Source organism: Leucoraja erinacea, chromosome 5 (genome assembly GCF_028641065.1).
Source record: "Leucoraja erinacea ecotype New England chromosome 5, Leri_hhj_1, whole genome shotgun sequence".
NCBI classification, from domain to species: domain Eukaryota; kingdom Metazoa; phylum Chordata; class Chondrichthyes; order Rajiformes; family Rajidae; genus Leucoraja; species Leucoraja erinaceus.
The window spans coordinates 94,321,220-94,337,189 of record NC_073381.1 but is presented as its reverse complement, the minus strand read 5'-3'; the positions used below and the strand labels follow the sequence as shown (position 1 = coordinate 94,337,189).

General features: G+C 44.1%; 1 protein-coding gene across 9 annotated transcripts in view; it reads right to left on the bottom strand.

Annotated features, from left to right (window-relative positions):
* Nucleotides 1-15,970, bottom strand: part of LOC129697600 (phosphofurin acidic cluster sorting protein 2-like) — a 154,483-nt gene that overhangs the window by 77,105 nt on the left and 61,408 nt on the right. Inside the window, exon 1 of one of the 9 annotated variants that reach the window (XM_055636295.1) lies at nt 5,002-5,125. The exons of the other annotated variants lie outside the window; for them this stretch is intronic. The gene's annotated coding sequence lies outside the window, so the exon portion shown is untranslated. Of the gene's footprint in view, nt 1-5,001; nt 5,126-15,970 lie in introns of those variants that run through there. 9 annotated transcript variants of the gene reach the window in all.

Here is a 15,970-nt window from a genome sequence, read left to right as displayed (position 1 = left end):
ACTGCTACGCTACCGTGCCGCCCCAGATCGCCTCTGATAAAGCATAGATAAAGCAATGAAACAGTCCACACCGATCACCCGTTCACAGTAGTTCTATGCGATCCTATTTTCTCATCCACTCTCTACACATTAGGGACATTTTATTAACCTACAAACCCACAGGTCTATGGGACGTGGCAAGAACCGGAGGAAACTCACGCAGTCACAGGAAGAGTTTCCTATGCAGACTCCACACAACCAGCACCTGAGATCAGGATCAAATTCAAGTCTTTGGCGCTGTGAAGCAGCAGCTCTAACTGCTGCCCTACTGTGTTCTTGGCCTGATACCTGGGCACAATGAACATTAATTTGTATAGACATTAATATATAATATTAATATGTTAATAAATATATTATTTGTATTTGTATTAATTTCCATCACCACCAACGTGATCCCACCACCAGTCACATCTTCCCAACCCCTTTCCCCTTCCACCCTCCTTAGAGCCTGCTCCCTTTGCAACTCCATGGTTCACTCCCTTATTTCCCTTCCCATCTATACCACCCTCTCCTCGGGTTCTTTCCCCTGCAACCGCAGGAGGTATAACACCTGTCCCTATTCCTCTTCCCTTACCTTAATCCAGTGATCCCAGCGGTCCTTCCAGGTGAGATTGAGATTCACGTGCACCTCCTCTAACTTCATCTATTGCATCTGGTGTTGCTGATGTGGCCTCCTGTGCATCAGCAAGACCAAGCATAGACTTGCCGACCATTTCACTGAACTCGGTCCTCAAGATCCTACTGGATCGCCCAGGTGCTAACAATTTTAACTGCTCTTCCCATTCCCGAACTGACGTTTCTGTCCTGGGTCTCCTCCTTTGCCATAGTGAGGTCACAGGTAATCTGGAGGAACAGCACCTCATATTCCACTTGGGTAGCTTACAACCCAATGGTATGAACATTGAATTCTCCAATTTTAGGTAACTACAAACCTTCCCCCTCCCTCTTTTTTCTCCCCCTTGGCCCTCAACTGTACTTGCATTCATTTCCCCCACTCCCTCCTCCTCTCTTTCTGACTATGCTACTTACTCTAGCTTCACAATTCACAACTCTTCCATCCTTTCATCTCACACCTTGCCTTTTCATCTCTGGTCTTTGTCCAACCGTTTGCCTATCAACCCTCCCTCCCCTCCCACCTGTATTCATCTATTAGGTCTGAAGAAGGGTCTTGACCCGAAACGTCACCCATCCCTTCTCTCCAGAGATGCTGCCTGTACCACAGAGTTACTCCAGCATTTTGTGCCTATCTTTACCTTTTACTTGCCTCTCTTCCAGCTTTCTTTCCCCCCCATCCAACATGAGCCCCAATCGAAACATCACCTATCCATGTTCTCTAGAGATGCTATCTGACCCGTGAGTTACTCCACCACTGTGTATCTTATTTTATAAACCAGCATTTGCAGCTCCTTGTTTCTACTTCTGAATTCGCATGGAAGTGACTTTTTCCAAACTTGTATGGAAATATCTCACAAAAAAATGTGCAAGATTTACCCATCTTCATTATTATATGGTAAAACCCTGGCCTGATTTTCTGGAGTGAAATTCCTTGCATTGAACTCACAGCTGGGCACTCCCTGTAACTGACCACATAAATGGCTTCAATCTGTCAGATCTCTATAGGGCAACATTTAGTTTGACCTTTAAGAAAAGCTGAATAAATATCTGAGATGGCTTTTCTGTAATGAAAGGGGTTCATGAACAGTGGAACCATCTCTAATGCAGTTTTCTGCTCTGTTGATTAGTGTCAATTTCATTTTAGCACAAGGTTTTAGCAGCATTTTCACAAAGTAGCTTAATCTATTGACAGCTTTGTTCACGTTCTGCAGCAATTGAGTGTGTTTGAATAGTAATTCGCACAGAGGTACAATTCTTGGTCTACAGATTTAATTCCTGTTGACCCAGCAACTACTAGACATCAGGTAGTTAAAAGACAGCAGTCTTTTTTCTAACAATCCCACGCCATATCTGTGAATTACACTTTGCCCTGGTTCACAAAGGAGTTGAACGCTTTGACGTCTGCCTCCTCCTTTTTGTCCATTCTTGATCAGGCAGCCAAAAGGATTACGCTACAGGTTTGATCATATATACTTATCCACTCCATTTCCCAACCCCCTCACCAACACCACCACTGATTTTCTATTCAAACACTATTACTTCTCCTTCCACAAACACAATACAGTGTAGGTTGTTAAGGAACAAGATGGGGTTTTTTTTTTTACAGAATATTGGCTAGAATCTTTTCTTCAGCTACCAAGGACAGAGTAACTCGTGGTTCTTTTCTTCGCTGTTATTGAAAACTTGCAAAATGGCTGCCGGTAATTTAGTAACACTCACTATGTATTTTGACCATCTTTAAGATTCCAGGGAACTCTATATATCATTTTTATTTAATGTCAATAATTTTAATTTCTGTTATGTTAAGAATCTTTGATATTCTGTATGCACTGCCATCAGTATTTCACTGTCAATTAGGTGCTAATATTTGAGAGATTTAGTAAACAGCAGCAAACTCATTCTTTCCATGCCTCTTCTTGTTAATCTATACACTGCTGGAAACTGAGAGGAAGGTAGCACAATTTGTGGATTTTTCACACACATTTCAAAGCACTGCAGTTTCTCAATCCTTCAAAAACACTGAAACTTCCACAAAATGCGACAAAGGAAAATGATGGCAGCATTTCCTACCATGCACTAATGAAATACTGGGTTTTAACCAAATTAACAATTGTTAGAAACTGACATTTGCATAAGAGGCAGAAAGGCATATTGGAATGATGCCTGCCTATATAATCCTCTTTCAGTGTGGATTAAGGTTTTAACAGCTGGGTGAGAATCAGCAGAATCACATAAAGGGCTGACTTTGTACTAATCTGCATCCAATGTCAACACTCAGCCTGCTTACAGTGTGAGGGATTGATTTTATGACCAACATGCAAATCAGTTCAAGCTTCATCATGAAGCTTCTAAAACAAAAGTCAGACTGCATCATAATCAAACAGCACAGAAACAGACCACTTTTTCCCTGTTGACAATGTAAATGTTTTTTTTAATTTGTTCTGTTAAAAAAAGTGTTAATCTGTACTGGTCATCAAACATTTTCCAATTTTACCACCAATGTCACACATTGAAAATTATTCACTGTACTCCATAGATCCCTATTTAAAAGTCACTGCTCTGATTGAGAGGGAGCCCAGCTACACATATCATTTGGAGGTAGACAAAAGTGCTGGAGAAACTCAGCAGCTGTGGCAGCATCTATGGAGCGAAGGAAATAGGCAACATTTCGGCCCAAAACTTTGCTTATTTCCTTCGCTCCATAGATGTTGCCGCACCCGCTGAGTTTTTCCAGCACTTTTGTCTACCTTCGATTTTCCAGCATCTGCAGTTCCTTCTTAAACAACATATCATTTGGACACTGCTGCCTTATTCGACATAATGCAATGTTTCTCACTGACTTCTCATAGAGTTGCCAAACTAGGTCATGATGTATGTAACTAGTCAATATGCTTTCTATTGTACCAAAGTTTAGTCTAACACCACCCATTCATTCTCTCCAGAGATGCTCCCTGTCCCGCTGAGTTACTCCAGCTTTTTGTAACTATCTTTAGTTTAGTTTAGTTTAGTTTAGAGATACAGCGTGGAAACAGGTCCTTCAGCCCATCAGCTCCGCGCCGACCAGCGATTCCCGCACATTTACACTATCCTACACACAGTAGGGATCTTGTTAGCCTTTCTTTATGATTGCATCAATATGTTGGGCCTGTGACAATTCTTCAGAGATATGCAGATGAAGCATATGAACCTATGGACTCTCTCCACCACTGACCCGTCGATTTGTGGATCATCGGTATTCCCCATCTAAAGTCAACCATCAGTTCCTTGGAGTTACTGATGTTGAGAGCAAGGTTGTTGTTCTGGCACCATTCATTCGAAAGGTTAATCTCCCTTTTATACTCTGACTCACCAATATCCGTTATTCGCCCAACAACAATGGTGTCATCAGCGAATGTAACCATTGGCAATGGTTATCAACGAGGACGTGTGTGGCAATACATACTAATTGTATTCTGTTGATGAGGAAGTTGAGGATCCAGTGCAAAGGGATGTATAGAAACCACCTGAGCTTGGTGACTAGTTTGGAGGGGGATGGTGGTGTTGAACACCAAACTGTAGTCTATATGCAGGGTGGAGAGCCAGTGAGATCACATCCTCTGTTGATCAATACAATACAATACAATACAATACCATTTATTTGTCATTTGAACCTCACATGAGGTTCAAACAAAATTTGGTTTCTGCAGCCATACAAGAAAAGAACCAAGACACACACCAACACAATTTACACAAACATTGTGTTGGTGTGTATATTGGTTCTGTGGCTGTAGGCAAATTGTGGCTGTAGGCAAATTGTGGCTGCAGGCAAATTTTAAGTATTTGGTTCTCACTGAGCTAGTTGTTATGTGCCATAGCCAACCTCTCAAAGCACTTAATCACCATGGACATAAGTGCCATCAGTCTGTTGTCATTGGAAAGTTGAGAACTCGAGTTTCACTGTACCTTAATTGGTACACGTGACAATAAAATACCTTTGAACAAGGTAATGAGAGGTCGGTCTGTACAGGTTTTGAGAATGTGACCAGGCACAAAATCAGGTGCAGACGCTTTCCGAGGGTGCACCCTCCTGAAGAGATCCATTAGTCTCCTCAGTGATGGAGCAGAAGCAAGACATGTTCGGTCCCAAGGCACTGCCAGAGGATAAGAGATGAGAATGGTGGCCCAAGGGTGATCAAAACTAAACGCAATATTCCAAATGTAGCCTCATTAACAATTTTTTTTTAAATTATTTTTTAATTATTTTTTATATGTTTTCTTTCTCTTCCCCCGTTATGTACTTCGTTTACATATTCACATATTCTGCTGTGCTGCAGCAAGTAAGAATAGTAAGATTAAACGAGAACTTACCAGTTTAAAGTTTGATCTTTATTTTATGAGGAGGAACGTTGAGGGAATACGTGAAGAACCCCGCCAGGACGCATGCGTGTCATTCTTCAAAGCAGCGGTGTGAAATCACAGATAACTGTAATGACTAAACATAGTAAGATTAGAGAAGAGATACCAGTTCAGGATATGATCAAGGGTGGGAGCGGAGGGCACGTATTCCCTCAACGTTCCTCCTCATAAAATAAAGATCAAACTTCAAACTGGTAAGTTCTCGTTTAATCTTACTATTTTACTTCGGAGTCACGTGAGTGACTACGTGAAGATTTTAAAGCTCTGTGATTTCATGCCGTGGAACGAGTCCATGCATCACATCTGCCTTGATTTTTGGGGAGAATAGAGTTAACATCATTAGACATCAACACGATATTGAAACCCAACAGTAAAAATATTAACACCAATTATTGCCCCTATTTATGGAGTAAATTATATTACAGAACTTAAATTTGTTTCTGCAAATGTTCCAGGTTCAATGACTGGTTTGTTATAAAGTCGTTGGAAAGTTCCTCCGTTGACCATCCTGCTGTCTTGAGGATTTGGTCCATTGGTACGTCCAACTTCATAGCTGCCAATGTAGCTGCAGCCCTGGTGGAGTGAGATTTGAAATGCTAGTGTCCACTCCAGCCTATTTAGGACTTGTTTTTGCCATCTAGAGATGGTCTGGACTGTCACTGTTTTGAATGGCTGTTAGTAACTGATTAAAGTGACATTTCTTCCCTCTGATGATCTTAGTATACTGCATGTATGATAGTGAGTTATAATACAGAGACGACCATCTGTAGGGTAGGTTCTGAATTCTTTTTTTAGGCGTGTTGACCCCTGTCTGTTCCGTATGACTATTACACTGATGTAAACCTTAAATTCCAGATTAATTAATCATGTTGTCCAACCTTATTTTCTGTAGTGACTGGACCCTTTGTGCCGTGACTAGGACCATCAGCATGACTGTTTTCATAGTCAGTTTCCGTAGGAACAAAGCTGTAGCTGGAAACCAGTTTCTTAACATGGTCAGTACAATGCTCACATCCCATATTTGGGAGTACCTGGTTCTTGGGGATTAATTTTAAAAATGCCCCTCATGAGTTTGTTTACCAGGGTGTGTCCCAACAGAATGCCGCTCTGTACCTTCGACAGGTATGTTGACAGAGCACTTCTGGCGCAGTTGATGGCACTATGACTGAGCCTCTCATCGTAATGGAGGCTTGCCAGGAATTCCAGAACAGACGGGATGTGCATAGATCTGTGGGTGATGATTATTGTTGTGACAGTACTTCCCATTACTAGATGATACCAAGTACTGATGTTTGGGTGGACTGTCTGTGACCGCTGAAATAATTCCGCATTCGGTCCGTCAGTCCCAGGTGTAGAAGAGGTGCTTTCAACTTTAAAATAAATAGGTTAATATATAATAGTGACATGGGTAACTCCCCTTGTTGCGGGAACCCATGGTTGCGTAGGGCAATCAGGTATTATCAAAATTCGAGACGTGGAGTCTATAGTTTCTTCCTAAATACCCGACTGATGAGGCAAAGGGAGGGATGCATAAATGATCCCCCAATCAGCGAAGATACATTGCCCCAGGTTCTGGCTCCCAAGAACATAATTTGATAACTGGTAAGAGCATGGATGTGAATAGGTCGTTATCTGGTGTTCCATACCGGCTGTTCCAGCAATACATATTTTATCCAACATCCATACAGTGTTTTTAGACTTAACGTTACCTGTTGTCTGCCACTAAATTCAGTTTCCCTGCTAGTTGGAAGCTGATATCCAAATCTCTATCTGGATACACTATTAATCCAGATTAATAGAGACAGTAACTCTAAGACTATTGCCTCCATCACAGTGAGGAGGTGGCTGGTGAACTCACTGTGGTGGATGTTAGCCTGCATTCATTGTGTGTTGTTATTATAACATGTATGGCTGCAGGCAACAACATTTTGTTCAAACCGAAAGGTCTGAATGACAATAAAGCATTCAATTCAATTCAATTCACAAATAGTGTTGGCCAGATTGTCACATGGTGTCGATATGTTTCTACCCATATGGTTGACATATGCTACCCCGGTGGTGTTGTCAATTTGTAGACTAACATACTGGTGATATAACCCAAAACAATATGACTTAAAGCCATGACTAGCGCTCACTTTCCCAGGTATATATGCCCAACGTTAGTAGTGATGCCTCCTGAGCATTCCATCTCCCCCACAGCTGGAGATGGAATTTGTAGCATCCCAATCCAAGGCCCATCAGTATGTGGTTCCATAGACGGGTAACTGTGTTTGGTTAGCTTCATTAGTCTGTCAGAATGACACCCCCATAATTTATTGAGTGACGCATGTTACGCTCAGTACTATGATTATGTAAAGGTCCGATATCATGTGGCTGTCACACAGCCCCTAATGCCAATTATTCTACTACCAGTCTGATGGATGGTTTAGTTCCCTGCAAGCCTCCATAAAGGCTGTACCCTTTCTTACGGCAAAGTCACTGCCAAGTGAACTATGTTAACGGTGGACCGCAGACGATCTGTTGTATTAAATACATCTGTGGGCACCTCCAATGAGTACTATATATAGCAAGCATATTTTAATACCATGCTTGCCATGTAGTACCCTAGGATCAATACCTTAGTTGCTCCAAAGGTTCCCATCTGTAATGAATATAAAGTACGAAGTATTCAAATTAGTCAATCTAAGATGAAGTGGCAACCACCTCTAAATTATGATAAGGATATTTAGGACACAAATTCCTGTGATACGTGTTGGATGTCCTCCATAACTCCTATAATATATGGGCACTGTAGTTCAGTATGCGCTTTAGTTGATTCTTACCCTGTAAGCATGAACATTCAGTTCGGTACATGCTGAACTGGAGGATAATGGAATGAATAATTCTAGGGTATACCCCTGTACTTCTGAATTTTAAGTGTCGGTAGAAATAATTCTATGCATACAGATAGATCTGTTATCTCCCACCAACCTCCCTGGTTACTATTAGTAGGTTTGTTACTATTTCGGCATCCTCCGTGGTCGTTGAGGTGCTGGTGTCTGATGAGGGTAGCGCATTTCCCAGGAAGTGGTTTTTAAGACGTTCCTTAATGTGCCCCAGAGTTCCCTCTACGTGAAGTTCTTTCCCTGTTAAGATAAGATGCCTCCAAACTTTAATATTGGAGGTTGGGAGGTTCCAGGTTAGCATATAAGGCCAGTCCATCCTGGTGATCTAGTGTCATGTCTTTTGTTTATAGTGCGACTGATCCCATCCCGCTGTTAGGACTTAGAACTTTATTTCGTTTCAATTCCCTGTCCTACCATGTTTTGGTTGATACTGGGAACATTCAGGTTTTGCAGTTCCCTGATGGTAAGTGTTTTCCCATAGGTTTTCTGCACCCTAAGTGTACTAGGGGTATGTTCTGCTCCCCTGTTCAAGTGCAGCCCAAAATTGACCCCCTATACTCCCCTCTGATGAGGGAGAACACTGTGCAGCCCTACAAGAGGTACTGCTGTGGGACTTACTAGCTGCCCCTCTGTGACTAGTCTCCATCTCATGGAGCTGCCACTTACCTGCTCCAACAGCCGCTCCAGCTGGTCCCGATGCTCTCGGGCACCCAACCGGCTCCAATGCACATGATCACTGGCCATCGCGGCTGCTCCTGAAGCCGTTACTCCTGAGGCCGCTCCTGCTCCAGTTCCTGCAGCCACTCCATCCGGCTCCAATGCTCACGGGCACTGGCCGTCACGGCTGCTCCTGAAGCTGCTCCTGTTCCAGCTCCTGCAGCCAGCCCAGGATGGACTCTCGGTGTTCCCCTCTGATGAGTGAGAAACTCTGTGCAGCCCCACCAGGGGTACTGCTGTGGGGCTTATTAGTTGCCCACTGTGGCTTTGCCACTTTGGAGTATTTTCACTCTGCAGCCCCACAAGGGGTACTGCTCCTGCAGCCGGTCCAACCGGCTCCAATGCTCTCGGGCACTGGCCGCTCCCGGCTGCTCTTTATCCTGCATGCTGCAGCCGCTACAACCGACCCCGGTGCTCACGGGCACTGGTCGCTCGCGGCTGCTTAATTTGTCCTGCAGCCGCTCAAACCGACCCCCATGCACACGGGCACTGGTCGCTCACGGCTGCTGTCCTGCAGCCGCTCAAACCGACCCCCATGCACACGGGCACTGGTCGCTCACGGCTGCTTGGTATCTCCTGCAGCCGCTCAAACCAACCCCCATGCACACGGGCACTGGTCGCTCGCGGCTGCTTGGTATCTCCTGCAGCCGCTCAAACCGACCCCCATGCACACGGGCACTGGACGCTCGCGGCTGCTCGCGGCTGCTCCCGCGCGCACAGGCACTGGCCGCTCGCGGCTGCTCCTAAAGCCGCTCAAACCGACCCCCATGCACACGGGCACTGGTCGCTCGCGGCTATTCAGAGTCGGACTCCTCGGAGTCAACGACTCTGTTAGTTGCTTACCTCTCCCGACCGGCCGGGGCCGGCGCGGGAGCGAAGTCGGGAGCGAAGGTCGGGCACAGCTGTTCCCATTACGGGAGATCAGCGTGCCGTTTGCTGCTGCTGCCGGCTGCCCGCAACTCCGCGGTTCTCCCCCGCCAGCTTTCCCGCAGCCTTCATGGATCCGGTCCATGTCTCCACCTAAAAGGTAAGTAGAAGGAACGCAGAGTCTCTTACCTGCTGTTCCCGACTTTCAAATTCTGGAACGCAGAGTCTTCTTACCTGCTGTTCCCGGCTTTCAAATTTTGCCGCTAGGGGAACGTCGTTCCCCCTGCTGTGACTCGTTGCAATGCGTGTAGCGATATATGACACGCATGCGTTCTGGCGGAGTTCGTCACGTAGTCACTCACGTGATTCCGAAGTAAAATTTCATTGTCCCATCCGGGACATGTGATAATAAAACACTCTTGACGACTCTTGATCTTGTAGAACTGTCTTATAACATCCCCGCTTCTATACTCAATATTCTGACTGATGCAGGCAAATGAACCAAAAGCCATTTTGACCACCCTATCTCCCTGTGACACCACTTCTAATGAACTATGTACCTGCACTCCTAGACCCTTATTTTACTACACTCCCCAGGGCCTGCCATTCATTGTGTAGGCTGTGCCCTGATTTGACTTGCAAAAATGAAACACCTCGCTCATATCTGTATTAAACTCCATTGATCATTCCTCACCCCACTTGCTCAGCTGATCCGGATCCTGCTGTAAAGTTTGATAACTATCTTCACTCAATACGATAACAACCACTTTAGTGTCATCTGCAAGCTTACTAATTATGCTTTCCAGATTCTCATCGATATAGACCACATACACACGGTTCCAGCACTGACCCCTGAGGCACACCAAACCGTGTTCACAAAAAGCAAGAACAATCTAATCTAGTCAATGCACTCTCATTCATGAGCACAGTGCTGGCGACAGTGATGAAGTTGTACTCACTCACCAACAACCTGTTGATATGAATTTCACCTGGATCCTAGTCTCTGGACTTCATTAAAAACACAAGGATTCAAGGCAATTTTAGGCTGAACTGCTTAACCTGTGATCCACGATTCATGTCTGTATCTATCCTTTATAATTGTCGTCAAATGCTGGCCACATGTTAATGAAAGTGAGGAAACATGCAGCAGCAAATCTTGGTTTTAAAGTAAAGGTTTGAAACAGTTGAGTACATTCTTCTAAACAATGACATCACTCACATTGGCAATGCAGCGCAAGAAAGGGAGCTCAGTGCTGAGTCTGAACATTATTGTTCTGACCAAGTCTGAACATCCTTCATACAGGAAATGCTTAACAACTGTGCGTCAATTTATTAAAGGTGGGATAATGTTTTGGAATGAGTGAAACCTCTAGCAGTGTCAATAAATTAAAAAACAGTATGGTACCTGACCACAGTGCTGAAATCCTAGTCTGGGAATACCTTCCTGCCTTATTTACTCTGGTTATTCAACAGCTATTTTTCACCAGGAACAAAATTCCTAAATGACCTGGTAAAATCATACATTGTCCCATATATTTGCTATAAGATGCAGCAAGTTGAGAAAGTGGTTGTGGTTGGGGTAAACTGCTCTATCCGATCGGTCTAAGAAAGGACATGACCTGAAATGTCATCTGTTCATTCCCTCCACAGATGCTGCCATATCATATGGAGTGAACGGCAGCACAGTAGCACAGCAGTAGAGTTGCTGCCTTACAGCGTCAGAGACCCGGGTCCAATCCTAACTACGGAGTTTGTATGTTCTCCCTGTGACCGCGTGGGTTTTCTCCAGGTTCTCCGATTTCCTTCCACGTTCCAAAGACTTGCAGGTTTGTAGGTTAATTGGCTTCTGTAAATTATCCCTAGTGTGTAGGATCAAACTAATGTACAGGTGATCATTGGTCGGCGTGGACTCGGTTGACTGAAGGGCCTGTTTCCAAGCTGTATGTGTAAACTAAACTAAACTTAATTAGTGAGTGGCTTCAGTGTTGGTGGGGATCAACCTCTCAACACTTTTGTCTGAACATTGATGCAAAAGCTCCAGGCTTGTCTTTACCAATAACATGCAGTGCCGCACCAGTGATGAAGATGCAATGTTTTTGAGGTCTCGTACCCCTATTGGCATTGCCACCATTCACAACGTGATATGGTGAAATTGTATTTATTAGGTTTGATCCAAGTGTTGAATCGATGTAATCTCATGGTGTAACTTGACATGGCTGGCATATCAAAGTTCTGAGGATGTGATCCCTCATTATAGATCCACCTAGTCAGGTGAAACATTCTACCCGCATCCAGTCTGTTTGATCCCCTCACAATAATAAACATTTCAACGAGATCTCCTCGCATCCTTCTGAACTAAATGAATGACTGCTTTCGCGACCCCAATTAGTCTTCAAACTCAGGAATCAATGTGATACGGCAGGATTGTTCGCCACATTTTCTCTATCATAAGCATATCCTTTCCTGTATCCAAAAAGCCAAGGATTACTGATCTTAATGACTACAGGCCTGTCGTACTGACCTCTGTAATCATGAAGTCCCTTGAAAGACTTGTGCTGGCCCACCTGCAGAGATCAGGTAGATGACACAGTCAACCTGGGCCTGCACTTCATCCTCCAGCACCTTGACTGCCAGGGGACCTATGCAAGGATTTTGTTTGTGGATTTTAGCTCTGCATTCAACATCTTTGTGCCAGAGCTACTACACTCCAAACTCTCCCAGTTGGCTGTGCCTGAACCCCTCTGTCGGTGGATTACCAACTTTCTGATAGACAGGTAGCAGTATATGAGGCTGGGAAAGCACATCTCAGACCCGCAGACCCTCAGCATAGGAGCTCTGCAAGGCTGCGTACTCTCTCCTCTCCTCTGCGTACTCTCTCTACACCAACGCCTGCACCTCCACAGATTCCTCTGGCAAGCTTCTGCGGAAGACACAACCCTGATTGGACTGATCCAGGATGGGGAGGAATCTGCCTACAGACAGGAAGTGACACATCTGGCATCCTGGTGCCATCGTAACAACCTGGAGCTCAATGCTCTTAAGACAGAGGAATTGATTGTAGACTTTAGGAGAGCTCTACCTCCCCCCACTCACCATCAACAACACCACAGCCACATCTGTGGAGTCATTTAAGTTCCTTGGAACCATCATCTCCAGGGACCTTAAATGGGAGGCCACCATCTACTCCACAGTCAAAAAGGCCCAACAGAGGATGTACTTCCTACGGCAGCTGAGAAAACACAATCTGCCACAGGTAATGATGGTCCAGTTTTATACTGCCATCATAGAGTCTGTCCTCACCTTCTCCATCATTGTCTGGTTTGGCTCAGCTGCCAAGCATGACATCCGGAGGCTGCAGCGCATCGTTCGATCAGCTGAGAAGGTTGTTGGCTGCAATCTTCCCCCCATCGACAAACTGTACACTGCAAGGGCCAGGAAGCGAGCGGGTAAGATCATCTCTGACCCCTCTCACCCTGGCCACAAACACTTTGAAGCACTTCCCTTTGGAAAGAGACTCCGGACTGTCAAAGCCACCACAGCCAGACATAAAAGCAGCTTTTTTCCACGAGCAGTAGCTCTACTCAACAAACAAAAGTCTGTAGCCTCCTTGTGCTCTGGTATTTTATTTAATTCTACACATGTTTAAATTATGTTTTATTTTTAATTGTTTACTGTATATCGTGTTGTTACTTGCGAGCAAAGCACCAAGGCAAATTCCTTGTATGTATACATACTTGGCTAATAAAATGTATTTGTCAATATGTAAAGCAACTAAAACTACAAACATTACTTCAGATGAGTTCTCAGCAAGTGATCCTTGTTCCTGCAGCAAAACCTCTTGCCATGATAGTCAACATAGAACACAGACCATAGAACAGTCTAGCACAGGAACAGGCTCTTCAGCCCACAATGTCTGTGCTGAACATGACACCAAGGTAAACTAAACTCTGCTTGCACATGAAATGAAATGAAATGAAATGAAAAAAAATGAAATGATTCAATTTATTGTCATTGTCAGTGTACAGTACAGAGACAACGAAATGCATTTTTAGCATCTCCCTTGAAAGGGAGCCACAGGGCGTCGCGGTGTGCCCGCGCCTGCCGCCGTAACATTCCATTACAGGCAAAGGTGGGTGAAGTGTCTTGCCCAAGGACACAACGACAGTATGCACTCCAAGCGGGATTTGAACCGGCTACCCTCCGGTCGCCAGCCGAACTCTTAGCCCATTGTGCTATCTGTCGTCCTAAAGTAGCCACATGATCCACATCCCTCCATTTCCCTGCATATTTATGTGACTATCCAAAAGCCTCTTAAATGCAAATATCATAACTGCATCCATCATCACCCCTCTGGTAGCACGTTCAGTCACCCACCTTTCTGTGTGAAAACGTTGCCCTGCTGGTTATTCAACAGCTATTTCTACCTCTGACCATAAAGGTATACCCTTTAGTCTTTGACATTTTCACCCTGAGCGAACCTTCAGCAAACTTAGGAATGCTACATTTACTATCCTCATCAAAACCTGGATATATATGCATTGTGAAAATCTGAGGCTCCAGAACCAATTCCTGCCAGAGGCGCAAGAGTGAGCTATTTGGCTCTTTGGGCCTGATTTGTCATTCAAGAAGATCATGGCTGATCTAGCTCAAGTACTGTAACAATATTTAAAAGACATTTGGACTTGTACATGGATAAGAGAGATTGAGAGGGATATGGGTTAAATGTGGGCAGATGTGGCTAGCATAGATAGGGATATGTTGGGACAAAGGGTCTGTTTCTGTGCTGTATGACTGTACCATTTGCTAGCCCTATCCTTTAATAATCAGAAATCTACAAGCTCTCTATTTTGACTGAAATCAATGACTGAACTCCCACAGCCCCGTTTGGTCAGAAATGCAAAAGATTCATCACCTCGGACAGAAGAGAATTCTCAATGCTATAATCCCACATCCAATGCTATAATCCTGGCCTCTGGTTGTAGACCCGAGCCAAAGGAAGAGAGCCGGCATAGGTTCAATGGGGAAACTTTTGGAGATGTCATACAGCTCCAGCAACCCAAGCTTGATCTTGACTTTGGCTATTGTCTATGTTGAGTTTGACATTCTCTTTGTGACTACGTGGGATTCACCTTTGTGCTCCAACTTCCTCCCACACCCCAAAGGCTTGCAGGTGGGTTCTGGTTATATTGTCCACAGTGTAGGTGGGTGGCAGAAGAATCAGTATAGTCGAGGCATGTGAAGGAATGATGAAAATGCTCTGAGAGCTGGCATGGGTTCAAAGGACTGAATGCCTCTTTCTGTAGTTAAATTATATAAGAAACCCCATATTAACGACATCAAACCTTATTTGAATTTTTAGTATGTTTCAATTAAGTCACCTGTCATTTTTTTAAACTCTAGGGAGAATCTGAGCCTGCTCCAACTATCCTAAAATTACACATCATCCCCTTTCCCTCCACCCAAAAAGCCCACACATCAAAGGCTCAGTCTGGTATCTCCTTCTCTGGATATAGGTACCAAAATTGAGCATAACACTGAAAGTTCCATGTAATTGAAGTAAGACATGTTGTACTCAAATCCACTGGCAATATGTCCCTTCTGAATAAAGTCCTGAAAGCTTCTAATGATATTACATATATGTACATCAGACAAACAGCACATATGAAGGGGGCAAGGGGAGACAATTTTAACATGAAGCCAAGTCATCCATATAAATAATTACGATTACATATTGTTCACTACTAAAATCTTAAAATCAGAATTGCAAGCAATGAATTTGAGAGAGATATACTGTTCTAATGTAGAGTGTTGGATACTCCCAGTCCCTCAAGTTCCAACAGGCTTTTTCTCAGTGTCACAACGGTCACCATTCACATTAAAGCGCTGTAGAATCTGTAGCACAATACCCATTTCCCAGTTAATGGGTAAGTGTAGTAAGCCAACAAAAATATGCACCAGGAGAAAATTCCAGCAAGCATTCATGTCTGCAAATCATGTAGTCTAGGTTTTGATTGCAGTTTAAAGCTTAGAAATGCAGGAAGACCTCCCTCCGGGCGCCATGGTTTCCTCCCACATTCCAAAGATGTGCAGATTTGTAGGTTGATTGGCTTCTGTAAATTGCTCCTATTGTGTAAGACATGGAACTAGTGCACGGGTGATCAACGGACGGCATGAACTCGGTGGGCTGAAGGGCCAGTTTTCCACGCTGTATGTCTAAACTAAACAAAACCTAACACCTTTCTTCATTTGGGTGACGCTAAAATCCTACGGCCAGTTTTGCCCTTTTGTCTCCTTTATTATTAGTGGTACTCATTTCCTGCTGCAATTTGCATTAACGTCAGCCTGCACATTGTGCAAGTCTATGCAATGTTTTGTCTACTGAATCCACTGTTGCCAGTAAAAGAGTCAAGAGTGTTTAATTGTCATGTGTACCAACAAAAGGATAATGAAAT